We start from the raw sequence: 15,190 nt of genomic DNA on the forward strand, positions 1-15,190 counted from the left end.
CCGAGGCCTCTGGATGGGGTTGAGGCCGGGACCTGTGGCTGATGCCAAGGCCTCTGGCTGCGGGTGAGGCCGTGACCTGTGGCTGATGCCGAGGCCTGTGGCTGATGCCAAGGCCTCTGGCTAAGGCTGAGGCCGGGACCTGTGGCTGATGCCGAGGCCTCTGGATGGGGTTGAGGCCGGGGCCTGTAGCTGATGCCAAGGCCTCTGGCTGGGGCTGAGGCCGGGGCCTGTGGCTGAGGCCTCTGGCTGGGGCTCATGCCAAGGCCTCTGGCTGGGGTTGAGGCCAGGACCTGTTGCTGATGCTGAGGTCTCTGGCTGTGGCTGAGGCCGTGACCTGTGGCTGATGCCAAGGCCTGTGGCTGATGCTGAGGCTGGGACCTGTGGCTGATGCCGAGGCCTCTGGCTAGGGCTGAGGCTGGGACTTGTGGCTGATGCCAAGGCTTCTGGCTGGGGTTGAGGCCGGGACCTGTGGCTGATGCCGAGGTAGCTGGCTGCAGCTGGGGCCGTGACCTGTGGCTGATGCCAAGGCCTGTGGCTGATGCCGAGGTCTCTGGCTTGGGCTGAGGCCGGGACCTGTGGCTGATGCCAAGGCCTCTGGCTGGGGGTGAGGCCGGGGCCTGTGGCTGATGCCAAGGCCTCTGGCTGGGGCTGAGGCAGGGGCCTGTGGCTGAGGCCTCAGGCTGGGGTTGAGACCGGGACCTGTGGCTGATGCCAAGGCCTCTGGCTGTGGCTGAGGCTGTGACCTGTGGCTGATGCCGAGGCCTGTGACTGATGCCAAGGCCTCTGGCTGGGGTTGAGGCCGTGACGTGTGGCTGATGCCGAGGCCTGTGGCTGATGCCGAGACATCTGGCTGGGGCTGAGGCCGGGATCTGTGGCTGATGCCGAGGCCTCTGGATGGGGTTGTGGCCGGGACCTGTTGCTGATGCCAAGGCTTCTGGCTGTGGCTGAGGCCGTGACCTGCAGCTGAGGCCGTGACCTGTGGCTGATGCCGAGGCCTGTGGCTGATGCCGAGGCCTCTGGCTAAGGCTGAGGCCAGGACCTGTGGCTGATGCCGAGGCCTCTGGATGGGGCTGAGGCCAAGACCTGTGGCTGATGCCGAGGCCTCTGGATGGGGTTGAGGCAGAGACCTGTGACTGATGCCAAGGCCTCTGGCTGGGGCCAGGGCCTGTGGCTGAGGCCTCTGGCTGGGGCTGAGGCTGGGGCCTGTGGCTGAGGCCGAGACCTCTGGCTGAGGCTGAGGTCATGGCTTGTGACTGATGCCGAGGGATCTGGCTGGGGCTGCGGCCTTTTCCCGGGCTGTGGCTGGGGCCAAGGGGAGAGGCAGAGCAGCATGCGTGACGATCTTCCTCGAGCTGTGATCTACAGGAAAATGACCGCCAAAGCCCCCATTCTGTGCATGCGCCGGCTCTGGCGGCCATTTTCCTGTAGATCACAGCCTCAGGACGATGGCTGCGCATACCGGAAAGCTGCCTGCCCAACGCCGCTCACAGCCCAACACCGGCCCCAGCCCCAGTACCGGCCAGCCACAGATCCCGACCCCAGCTGCTCTGCCTCACCTCTTCTGCCGCCGCTACCACCAACGCGTTCCTGAAGGAGGGAGGGCCCTCCGATCCCACTCCACCACCACCGCAAGTAACATTCGGACCATAAGATGCACCCCCCATTTTCCTCCCAAATTTGGGAGAAAAAAGTGTGTCTTATGTTCCGAAAAATACGGTAAATGTTCGTTTGATAAAAATCTTAAATCTGAAATTTTGACACAACGTTGCATTCGAATACACGCATGTTTTTATATACTTACTATGTTTTTATATACCAGTATTCAAGCTGTTGGACCTAAAAGCAACAGATGCAATACCCATCTATTGGACGTAAAAGCAACACACGCTATACACATCTGTTGGACGTAAAACTAACACACGCTATACTAAATATTTTACGATTCCATTTCAATGTTTCCGGTTTACGATCCATTTACGATTTACGATTCCATTTCAATGTTTCCAATTGCATTGTTAAATTGAATTTTCATAGATTTCGATTCATTTTCATTTAATTTAATTATTTTGTGTGACATTCTACTTCATCTCCGACAGAGTTATGGGAGAAATATAAATCGCACATGACTGAAGATATTTTCCATCGAATACGGAAGGAAAATTAAAATATGAACATTGATTTTACAGAAGAAATCTACAATGAAGCCATGATAATGATTGAAGATTTGTGCTTTCAAATTGCAAACAATGTTCTCAATCAATTGGGAATGCCATCACCGAATCAATCTGTTGCTGCTTCGTTTGATGTAGAATTGCGTCGTGAGCAAAATTACAACACAGGTGATCTTTTGTCATATGTGCAAGCGAATATTCTTAAGCTAACGCTTCAGCAAAGAGGCATTTACGATCAAATAATGCAGACTATCAATAACGGAGTTGGAGAAATCTTCTTAGATGCGCCAGGAGGAACTGGTAAAACGTTCCTAAATAGATTGATTCTGGCAGCAATGACATAGCCTTAGCTCTTGCGTCGTTCGGAATAGCTGCAACATTGCTACCAGGTGGAAGAACCTCACATTCCGCTTTGATATTGCCATTGAACATGCAATTCATTGAAACTCTCACGTGTAACATTTCCAAAGCTCTTGATCGATCATTGCAAGATTTACATGGAAACATCAGACCATTTGGGAACGCATTAATATTGCTTGCAGTAGATTTCAGGCAAACATTACCTGTAATTTCTCGATCGACACCAGCGGACGAAATAAATGCTTGCCTGATATGCTCTACTTTGTGGCGACACGTAAAGACGTTAAAATTATCTACAAATATGCGTGTCCAGCTGCAAAATGATCGATCAGCTGAAAAATTTTCACATCAATTGCTGGAAATTGGGAAAGGAAAGGTGCCGGTTGATCTGACCTTAGGACGAATTTCATTGCCTCATAAATTCTGCAATTTGGTAACGTCAAAAGAACAATTGGTTGAAAAAATATTTCCCAATATTCAAACCAATTATAAGAATCACGATTGGCTGAGTAAACGAGCTATTCTTGCGGCCAAGAACAAAGACATTGTAGCGCCGGCGTCCCTGCCCTCTGCTAGGCAGGGACGCTGTTCCCCTCACCTCCCTGCTCCGTGCCCGGCGTCCTCCTCCCGCTCTGCTGGCAGCGCGCGCTCCTTCCCGGCCACTGTGCTTAGGGCGCGCGCGCGCGCTCTCCCTCCCTCTTAAAGGGGCCGCGCGCGCCGTCCTAAGGAGTCCCCGGCCAATGGCCGGAGGACTTCACCATATATAAGGCACCTCCTCCAAAATGGAGGTGCCCGAGCAATGTTGTTGCACTGTTCACTACTCTGCTTCAGCCCTCAGGTCCCGTTGCCAGTTACCTGCCAGATACCTGCCAGATTCCTGCCAGCCTGCTGTCTTATTCCTGCCTGATATTCCGCTACCTGCTTTCTAGCCTGAGGTCCGACGGTCTGCCTTACAACTCCTGTCAGTCTGTCTAAGGACCAGCTTGCCCGCTCACCTGGGAGCGCACATCAGCTACCTGCCTGCTTGCCTGAGGTCCGACGGTCTGCCTTACAACTCCGGTCAGTCTGTCTATGGACCAGCTTGCCCGCTCACCTGGGAGCGCTTCTCCGCTACCTGCCTGCTTGCCTGCCCGGAGGCTCCGCTGTCACGTGCTGTGACCACCTGCCTGTCCAGTGACTCCTGTCCGCTCACCTGGGAGCGCTCATCTGCTGCCTGTCCGTTAGCCTACCTGGAGGCCCTGCCGTCACGTGCTGTGACCACCCGCCTGTCCAGTGACTCCTGCCCGCTCACCTGGGAGCGCTCATCTGCCGCCTGTCTGTTGATCTTCCTGGAGGCTCCGCCGTCACATGCTGTGACCACCCGTTTATCCAGAGACTCTCGCCTGCTCACCTGGGAGCTCAAGTCTACCATCAGCCGCCACAGGTCGTACCAACCCTTTACCCAGAGACTGCCCCGGTCACTTGCCGTGACCATCTGTCCGTTCTTACAGAGACTGTCCCGGTCACTTGCCGTGATCATCTGCCCGTTCACCCAGAGACTGCCCCAGTCACTTGTCGTGATCTCCTGCCCGTTCTTCCAGAGACTGTCCCGGTCACCTGCTGTGACTGCCTGCCTGGTCGCCACCCGCTCCCTTACAAGGACCGCCCCCTTGTATAGTAGCTCAGAGGTTCCGCCTCCCAGACCCGTTACAGACATCTACGAACTTAACAGTATTACTCAGTCTAACATTCAAAGCGAGGCAGTCACATACAAGTCCATCTACACTGTTGTGGAAGCAGATGAAGCAGTTAATTATCCAACAGCATTTTTGAATTCACTTGATCTGCCAGGGAAGCCACCGCACGTACTGCAATTGAAAATCGGCGTGCCAATTATCATGTTGTGAAATATCAACCAGCCAAAGCTTTGCAAAGGCACGTGGCTTGCAGTAAAACAATTAATGAGCAACGTCGTTGAAGCAACAGTCTTGACAGGACCTTTCAAAGGTGAAGATGTCCTCATTCCTCGCATTCCTATGATTTCAAGGGATATGTCATTTCAACTTAAGAGAGATTCCAATTCCCAATTCGATTGACTTTTGCAATCACCATCAACAAAGCTCAGGGCCAATCTCTAGAATTGTGCGGTTTAAATCTAGACACGGATTGCTTCTCTCATGGACAATTATATGTTGCGTGTTCTAGAGTCGGCAAACCAGATAATCTCTATATCTACACAGACAATGGAACAACATAAAATTTTGTATACCCACAAGCATTGTGAAATTAAATATTTTAGAAAGGTGCGTTTTTTTTTCTTCCTTTTCCATTTAACGCATGGCCAGGTACAGCTAGTACAGAATAAAGCAGATGCTGAGAATTACAACCAGTACACAGGGCAGGAGAAGTGGTTATGTGCATTGTATATATACAGGACTGTATAAGTGGTACTGTTCAGTGTATATATACAGAATAATGCAGATACTGAAAATGACACCCAGTATACAGTGCAGTAGAAGTGGTACTGTGCAGTGTAATTATAGGACTGGGTAAGTGGTATTGTACAGTGTATATATACAGAATAATACAGATACTGATGATTACACCAAATATACAGGACAAGAGAAGTGGTACTGTGCAGTGTGTATATTGTAAGGCGGCGGTGTTCACACCGTGCAGTAACTGAGGCAGTGACCCAAGCAAGTCCAACTTAAACAGCTTTTATTCAGCAACTCACGGTTAAACAGAAAGTCCTCCGGTTCGCAGCCGGGTTAACATGAGTCCATAAACAACGGTTGCCGGAGACAACGACCACGCCGGGCCGAGCAGAGCCTGACAGGTGCAGAGCCTTCCTAGGTGGTGGTTCAGCCACACTCAGTCCTGCTGAGCTTTCCTGCTGTGCTCCTAGCAGGTTGCAACATAGAACAACACTAATCCTTAATGCAGGAGTTTTAAAGGACCTGTGGCAAGAGCCACTGGAAAACCCGGGTTGGAGGGAGGAGGCCGCCCCACTGCCTCCTGTGACCTCCTCCAAGAAATGAAGGCCCTGCCGGGTTTTACTTAGTCTGCCTTAGCCAGGTAGTCTGACCAGGTCATTGCTCACCTTCATTCCTGCATTGCAGCCGCAGCTGTGTCTGTGACTGCAATGCACTCCAATGGATTTTAATAGGTCTCTGTACACATTCTGGGGGATATATAACGTCCCTCGTATACGATCCCAGTCACTGCCTCACATATCCCCCCCCTCTGTTCAAACTTGTGGGGTTGAACATTTGCCACCATACAGGGTGCCCGGGACAGGGCATCTGCGTTTCCCTGCGACTTCCCGGGGCGATGTTCTACAGAGAAACTGAAATTTTGCAGTGACAGGAACCACCTAGTGACTCGCGCATTCCTCTCCTTAGCATTCCTCATCCATACCAAGGGTGAGTGGTCTGTCACCAAGTGGAACCGACGCCCGAGTAAATAATAACGTAGTGATTCCAAGGCCCACTTAATAGCCAAACATTCCTTCTCTACCACGCTATAGTTTTTCTCTGCCGGGACAAGTTTTCTACTCAAGTAGGTGACAGGGTGCTCTTCACCATTCACTTTTTGTGACAATACCGCCCCTAGGCCTACCTCCGAGGCATCTGTCTGTACAATGAAGGTTTCCTTGAAGTTGGGGCTGATGAGGACCGGCTGTCCACACAGGGCCAACTTCATGGACTGAAAAGCTTCTTCTGCCTGAGGGTTCCACCGAACCATTACCGATTTTTTTCCCTTCAAGAGATCGGTCAGGGCCGCCGTTCGCCCAGCAAAATTAGGTATAAACCGGCGGTAATACCCAAGGATGCCAAGGAATGCCCTCACCTGTTTTGTACTTGACGGTTTAGGCCAGTTTTTTATAGCCTCAACTTTATTGATTTGGGGCTTGATAGCTCCTCGGCCTATCACATACCCCAAATATCGGGCTTCCTCTAGCCCTATCGCACATTTTTTTGGGTTTGCCGTTAACCCTGCAGCTCTGAGAGAATCCAGCACCGCTTGTACCTGTGATAGGTGCGTATGCCAGTCGGTGCTAAAGATGATTATATCATCTAGATACGCGGACGCGTACGCCTGATGAGGCTTGAGCACTATGTCCATCAACCTCTGGAATGTAGCCGGGGCCCCATGTAACCCAAAAGGTAAGACCACATAGTGATATAGACCCTCTGGAGTTACGAAGGCAGTCTTTTCCTTCGCTGAATCTGTGAGAGGTACCTGCCAGTAACCCTTGGTAAGATCGAGCGTGGTAAAGTACTGGGCCTGCCCCAGTCTCTCAATCAGCTCGTCCACCCGGGGCATTGGATAAAGGTCAAACTTTGACACTTCATTCAATTTCCGGAAATCGTTACAGAAGCGTAACGATCCATCTGGTTTTGGGATCAGTACGATGGGGCTAGCCCACTCACTCCGTGATTCCTCTATGATGCCTAACTGAAGCATTTGTTTTACCTCAGCCGTGATGGCTTGCCTCCGGGCCTCGGGTACCCGGTACGGTCTTATTCGTACCATTACCCCAGGTTCGGTGACAATGTCATGTTTGATAACCGTAGTCCTACCTGGTAGTTCTAAGAACACGTCGGTATTGTGCTGCACCAGCGAGCGAGCCTCCCGTCGCTGCTGTTTAGTGAGGGCATCACTTATCCTGACCTCCCCCTCGGATGCTTCCCTGGCTGAGAGTGGAGAATTCTCTGATGATATGCCCGGGGTGACGTCTGCAACTAAACACTCTCGATCTTTCCAAGGTTTTAGCAGGTTTACATGGTAAAGCTGCTCAGGTTTCCTCCTTCCGGGCTGATATACCCGGTAATTTACCTCCCCCACTTTTTCTCGAATCTCATAGGGTCCTTGCCACTTGGCCATGAACTTACTCTCGGCTGTGGGTACCAGTACTAACACCCGATCACCCTTGTTAAAAGTTCTGACTCTGGCTCTTTTATTATATGTGCGCCTCTGAGCTGCCTGGGCATCTAACAGATGCTCTTTCACGATGGGCATGACCGCCGCGATCCGGTCCTGCATACTAGCCACGTGTTCAACTATACTCCTATGCGGAGTTGGCTCTTGTTCCCATGTCTCTTTGGCTACATCCAACAGACCCCTAGGGTGTCTGCCGTACAATAACTCAAAGGGAGAGAACCCTGTGGAAGCCTGTGGTACCTCACGAACGGCGAACATCAAATAGGGTAACAACATGTCCCAATCCCTTCCATCCTTAGAAACCACCCTTTTTAACATGGACTTGAGGGTTTTATTGAACCGTTCTACTAGTCCGTCGGTTTGAGGGTGGTACACCGAGGTGCGCAATTGTTTAATTTTTAGCAATTTGCATAGTTCCTTTGTCACTTTGGACATAAAGGGGGTCCCCTGATCCGTCAGGATTTCCTTGGGTAGTCCAAGGCGACAGAACATGGCAAACAGCTCCCGTGCAATCAGTTTTGCCGAGGTGTGGCGTAGTGGTATAGCTTCCGGATACCGAGTGGCATAGTCGACGACTACCAGTATATGTTGGTGTCCACGGGCGGATTTTACAATGGGTCCAACCAAATCCATTGCAATCCGTTCAAAAGGCACCTCTATCACTGGCAGAGGTACCAATGGGCTACGGAAACTTGCAGTGGGTGTGGTCAACTGACATTCGGGGCAGGATTCGCAGTACCTTTTGACCTCCGCGTAAACCCCAGGCCAAAAGAACCGCTGCAAGATACGTTCTAGCGTCTTTTTTACCCCTAAGTGTCCACCCAGCAGGTGTGAGTGTGCCATCTCGAGAATCGCCCGACGGTACGACTGAGGTGCCACTAACTGATCCACAACCTCGTCCCTGATCTTATCTATCCTATAGAGCAATTCACTGTTGATTATCATGCGTGGAAATACAGTATCGGCACCGGGTTGTTGAGCTACGCCATTTACCTCTAACACCCTTTCCCGCGCCTGAGCCAGGGTGGGATCCTGTAGCTGAGCCGTCCCAAACGTGGCCCGGGACCCTTCCAGCTCGGGGATCGATGGGATCTCCCCGACCTCTCCTGCCAGCACCTCTAAGGGAAACCTATCGGGGTCACACTCTGTCCCTAGGTTGGACACCCCTACAGCAGGTTCCCCTGACTCTGTTTCGTCGGGTACAATGCCTGTAATACATTTTAATGGGGGAGAGTGGATTTTGTTTTTCCACAGAGTCCAGAACAGGGGCAAGTCTCTTCCCAACACAGTCCCATAGGGAAGAGTTTTTACCACTCCCACCACATGTTTTATGTCTCCACACGGTGTGGACAAGACTACCTCCTCAGTTGGGTACTCTCGGAGGTCCCCATGGATACACACAACCCCGACGGGCCGTCCACCGGGGTTGTCTCCTGCCACCAGCGACCCATGTACCAGAGTCACGAGGCTCCCTGAGTCCAGGAGAGCCTCCGTGGGGCACCCATTAACCAGTACCTGACATATTTGGAGTTCATTGTCCCGGGGTTCGGGGCTCGCTGTGCAGACGGTCTGGGCGTACATTGAGACACGGCGGCCATATCCGCAGTCCATGGGTTCTGTAGTCAGGGGACAATTAGCAATCACATGTCCCAGCCCCTGACACCGCCAGCACCTAAGGGTGGAGGTACTGGTAGGTCTTATGGCAGTTTGGGAGGGTACCAGTCTCCTGCCGCTCTCACTCCGGGGTTCCCCTTCAGCACGGGCACGGTGCTGACTGTCCCCTGCAGAGGGACGCGACCCCTTCCCCGACTCCTGTGTTGGCAGGGATCGGCGTGACAGCCGAGAGGGGGCAGAGTCTCGAATGAAGTCCTGAGTAGCTGAGTAGCGCTCGACCACACTGACCACCTGGTCGAGGGTGCCGGGGTCCCCTTGCCCCACCCAACGCTGGATAGCGACTGGCAGAGTCCTCACCAGCCGGTCTACCACCACCCTCTCCACTATCTGGGCTGGGGACAAAGTCTCAGGTTGGAGCCACCTCTTTACCAGCTGCAGGAGGTCATAAGCCTGAGACCGAGCAGGTCGGGTCTCCACATAGGCCCACGAAAACACACGCTGAGCCCTCACGTATGTATTGACCCCCAGCCGGGCAAGGATCTCACCTTTGAGCCTCTGGTAGTCCCGGGCGTCCTCCTGACTGAGGTCGAAACAGGCCTTCTGCGCATCGCCAACCAAAAACGGAGCCACTACTTCCGCCCACTGGTCAGCTGGTAGTTTTTCCTGCTCTGCTGTGCGTTCGTAGATGGTAAGGAAGGCTTCCACGTCGTCCTCCGGTCCCATCTTCCTCAACGCTGATCGAACCTTGTCCCGGGCGTCTCGACGTACCGGGGCTGATGCGGTTGGTGTCTCCCGCAGGGCAGCAATCTGTTGCATCATCAGTTCATTTGTTTTTTGCTGCTGCTGGTACAGTAGCTGCTGCTGCTGATTGTGCTGCTGTTCCCGCTCCTGCTGTTGCCGCTGAGACTGCAGCAGCTGCTGTTGGGCGAGTGCGAGCTGCTTTAATAGCTCCTCCATTTTGTCCATGGAGCGGAACTGAAAGGTGGCAGGCCGGATTGTGGTCATGCAGGGGCCTGTGGGGTATGCCTCAGTCACTCTGCCCGCATTCTCCACCAAGCTGTAAGGCGGCGGTGTTCACACCGTGCAGTAACTGAGGCAGTGACCCAAGCAAGTCCAACTTAAACAGCTTTTATTCAGCAACTCACGGTTAAACAGAAAGTCCTCCGGTTCGCAGCCGGGTTAACATGAGTCCATAAACAACGGTTGCCGGGGACAACGACCACGCCGGGCCGAGCAGAGCCTGACAGGTGCAGAGCCTTCCTAGGTGGTGGTTCAGCCACACTCAGTCCTGCTGAGCTTTCCTGCTGTGCTCCTAGCAGGTTGCAACATAGAACAACACTAATCCTTAATGCAGGAGTTTTAAAGGACCTGTGGCAAGAGCCACTGGAAAACCCGGGTTGGAGGGAGGAGGCCGCCCCACTACCTCCTGTGAACTCCTCCAAGAAATGAAGGCCCTGCCGGGTTTTACTCAGTCTGCCTTAGCCAGGTAGTCTGACCAGGTCATTGCTCACCTTCATTCCTGCATTGCAGCCGCAGCTGTGTCTGTGACTGCAATGCACTCCAATGGATTTTAATAGGTCTCTGTACACATTCTGGGGGATATATAACGTCCCTCGTATACGATCCCAGTCACTGCCTCACAATATACAAAATAATACAGATACTAAGAATTACACCCAGTATACAGGAGATGGAAGGGGTACTGTGCAGTGTATATACACACAGAATAAGGGCTTCTGCAAACAAGAGTATAAATCTGGCATGTGCTATTCAATTTTTTATCAGATAGCACACTGACCAATGTTATTCAATGAGGCAGTGCAGAGAAACATTTTTTTTCTCATACTGATTCGGTGTGAGAAAAAAAATCGTAGCATGCTGCGATTTGACTCTGTAATTGGATGGGAAGAAAATTGTCCGACTTTTCTGGATGAAAATCGGACCAATTTTTTTATACTATTGTGTAACCCTATCCTAATACTGATACTGATTACACCCAGTATACAGCACAGAAGTGGTACTGTGCAGTGTATATATGCAGATACTTAGATTTTCACCCGATGGGCAATATACAATGGGGAAAATAAATATTGTTATTTGATACACTGCTGATTTTGCACATTTTCCCACCTACAAAGAATGGAGAGGTCTGTAATTTTTATCGTAGGTACACTTTTCAGTACCTCGCAATTGTGAGAGACAAAATCTAAAACGAAAAACCAGAAAATCACATTGTATAATTTTTAAATAAATAAGTTGCATTTTATTGCATGAAATAAGTATTTGATCACCTACCAACCAGCAAGAATTCTGGCTCTCACAGACCTGTTAGTTTTTCTTTAAGAAACTCTCCGACTCTGCACTCATTACCTGTATTAATTTCACTGGTTTGAACTCATTACTTGTATAAAAGACACCTCTCCACACACTCAATCAATCACACTCCAACCTCTCCACCATGACCAAGACTAAAGAGCTGTCTAAGGACACCAGGGACAAAATTGTGGACCTGCACAAGGCTGGGATGGTCTACAGGACAATAGGCAAGCAGCTTAGTGAGAAGGCAACAAATGTTGACACAATTATTAGAAAATCGAACAAACACAAGATGACTGTCAATCTTAATCAGTCTGGGGTTCCATAATAATAATAATAGTTTTTATTTTTATAGCGCCAACATATTCTGCAGCACTTTACAAATTTTAGGGGGGACATATACAGACAATACAGAATAAGCATATCTCATATCGAAAGGAGTGAGGGCCCTGCTCGCAAGCTTACAGTCTATGAGGAAATGGGGGAGACACAAAAGGTAAAAAGTACATATATTGTATAATGCAGCCTTGATATACTAAATAGGATAAATAATAATACATGGACTGGTGTCCTGCCAGTATGTGTACCGTCCTGACAGAGGCTATTAAGTGCATGGTTGGTATGAACTTGAAGTTGAAGAAGATTTTAATATGGAGGAAAACTGGGACGGACAGAGTGTGTTTAGGCGATACGCCAGTCTAAAGAAATGTGTTTTTAGGGTTCGCTTGAAACTGTGGGTATTGGGAATTAATAGAACTGTCCTGGGTACTGCATTCCAAAGAATTGGCGCAGCACGCGAGAAATCTTGGAGACGGGAGTGGGAAGTTCGGATTATGGAGGATTTTAGTTTTAAGTCATTTGCAGAACGGAGGGCACATGTAGGGTGGAAGACTGAGACAAGGGAGGAGATGTAGGGGGGTACTGAAGCATGGAGCGCTTTGTGGGTAAGCGTGATAAGTTTAAAATGAACTCTATTTTGGATGGGCAACCAATGCAATGACTGGCACAGGGAAGAGGCATCGGTGTAGCGATGTAGTTCCATGCAAGATCTCGCCTGGTGGAGTAAAGAGGATTCTGAGAAAGGTCAGGAATCAGCCCAGAACTACAAGGGAGGACCAGGTCAAAGACCTTAAGAGAACTGGGACTACAGTCTCGAGCATTACTGTTAGTGACACACTATGCCATCATGGATTAAAATCCTGCAGGGCACGGAAGGTCCCCCTGCTCACGCCAGGACATGTCCAGACCCATTTGAAGTTTGCCAATGACCATCTGGATGATCCAGAGGAGGCAAGGGAGAAGGTCATGTGGTCAGATGAGACCAAAATAGAACTTTTTGGTATCAACTCCACTTGCCGTGTTTGGAGGAAGAAGAAGGATGAGTACAACCCCAAGAATGCCATCCCAATCATGAAGCATGGGTTAAACATCATACTTTGGGGGTGTTTTTCTGAAAAGGGGACAGGAAGACTGCACCGTATTGAAGGGATGATGGATGCGGTCATGTATCATGAGATTTTGGCCAAAAACCTCCTTCCCTCAGTAAGAGCATTGAAGATGGGTCATGGCTGGGTCTTCCAGCATGACAATGACCCGAAACACACAGCCAGCATTTCAAGATCCTGGAGTGGCCAAGCCAGTCTCCAGACCTTAACCCAATAGGAAATCTTTGAAGGGAGCTGGCACTCAATTGAGATATGTACCTCACCCCAGAGCAAGATTCACAGCTACACTTCTCAGTACTGCAGTATAATACTCTTCGTGCTGCTGCTTCACAGGGAGATTTGGGAGCAATATATTGTATTCATCTATGTATGCTGTGTATGGAAGACATCATAGCACATAGTCTCCACCCATGATGGAGCTAAATAAAGCAGAATTCCTTGGCTACATGAACAAGCGAAGACAGCCTATCGTGAAAAAGTGTAATTTAAAACAGAAAGTAAAATGTGACGGTTAGCAGAATTAGAGATGTTTATTCTTTGCATTAAGCCAACATTTATATTATGTTTTTAGTGCAAGGCTGCCACATGTTTGGAATGTTCACCAGATGTCTGTAGCTCACATTCACAATAGATATCTGTTGGACTATTCTCTCCCCCAGATATCTGCTGATTCAGCTGATATCATCAGGTTCGGACAACTATCATTTAATGTGTATGGGGGCCTTAAGTCTATGTGCCCATAGACTACAAGAGGCAAATATATTTGAAAAAGGATATTCTGTATGGATCCAGAGTCTACATGTTTGTAATAATATAAGTATCGTGACAGAGTCACTGGTATGATACATGAGGGGAGGTATGTGTCACGCAGGTTGCTAGCCTGTGTGAACTGGGAATGACATAGAGATGGGAGGGAAGCTATTCTCTATACCTCCACCTCAGGGTATGGCTGAGCAACATTTAAATGTTCAGTCCTGTTTTTTTTTTTCTCTGTTGTGTGGTTTGGAGAGGCAAGGTCTCCAGACTGGGAGAGCTTCAGTTCAGGACAGAGCTGAAGGCTGGGACTACAATCTGTGTGGGCAAATCCCATACTCACATGGACTGTGCTATCGTTTATCTTTTGTTTTGTCGTTTTGCCAGTAAGGCCGTGTTTATTTTGCTGGTGTGCAGGACTTTAAGCTGTTTAATAAAGCCTGCAGAGAAAACCCGGGTTCCTGAGTCTACTTCCGGAAGCGGTCGAGCGAGTCGTCTTGCCACAGTATGCACCACTCTATATGAATCTATGTCAGTTTGCACTCATAATCAATATCACAGTAAATTCCTATAGGTAACTAAATAGTGTTGCGGCTTTTTACGTACTGCTTGGACTGTTCCGCCACAGATCTGATGCTCTCTCATGCACAAAGCTCCTTTTTCCTTGCTTGCAGGAATAGGCTGTGTCCTTTGTATTCACAGCACTGTAGATATTATGGGATAGGGTTTCCAACCACAACTACTAAAAGGGAGACTTCAGTGTGGACATCATTCATGTTGTGACTCTTTCCAACATACGTAAAAGTAGGGGCTTTCTGATCACTGATGAGAAACATTACTTAATTGCTGTCCATCTTAGAGGAATCTATCGGTTAATCATACAAAAATGATAAATCTAATTGTTTAGGACTCTCTGACTATCTGACTACAAATTAAAGAGGTTGTCCACTACAATGTGTAGTGGGCAAATCAATATAAACCTTGGAAATAAGGCTCTTTTCAAATACCTTGCCTTTCTAATTGTGCCTGTGAGTGGCGCTATCACTGTCCACTTTTCCCCATCAAGTGACACCCGGCTGCAGCTGCCTCTGATGTCCGGTGATGTCACGTCAAGCTCCAGAATTTGAAGCTGACCTGGCATCACCGAGGCGGGACCCAGTCTCCCTTAGTGACAGGATGGTGGGTGGCGTTTCACTGCACGCATCGCGCACTGCTTTCATTAACAGTGCGCCGCAAGATGCTGGCCTGTGACGTGCGGTGAAACTTTGCCCACAGCCCTGTCACTCAAGAATACTAGGTCCTGCCTCGTGATGCCGTGTCAGCTTCCAATTCCGATTACGCTCACCTGGTGGAGTTGTGACAGGCACAACTCCTATGTAGGCATGAAGAAAAGTTTTTCTTTTGTAGAATCTGATTTTGTTTATTCTATGGAGGTTGCCAGTTTGACACTGTTGGAGAAAGAAGGTCACAGCACTCATGCTAGTGCCGGGACCTTCTTTATCCACTACATTGTTTTCCACGAACTCCAATTGAATATGAGGTGCCGACTTAACCCCTTATTCGGTATGTTTGACACTGTCGAATGACTGTGTATTTGTGGATGGT

The 15,190-nt window shown here is 49.7% G+C and overlaps 1 protein-coding gene across 2 annotated transcripts in view; it reads right to left on the minus strand.

Annotated features, from left to right (window-relative positions):
* The window catches only part of ADCY1 (adenylate cyclase 1), a 743,884-nt gene that overhangs the window by 445,624 nt on the left and 283,070 nt on the right, over nucleotides 1–15,190 (minus strand). The gene's annotated exons all lie outside the window — the stretch shown is intronic.

This window comes from Phyllobates terribilis, unplaced genomic scaffold (assembly GCF_046119375.1).
Source record: "Phyllobates terribilis strain yellow unplaced genomic scaffold, ASM4611937v1 Scaffold_4__5_contigs__length_816908805, whole genome shotgun sequence".
NCBI lineage: Eukaryota > Metazoa > Chordata > Amphibia > Anura > Dendrobatidae > Phyllobates > Phyllobates terribilis.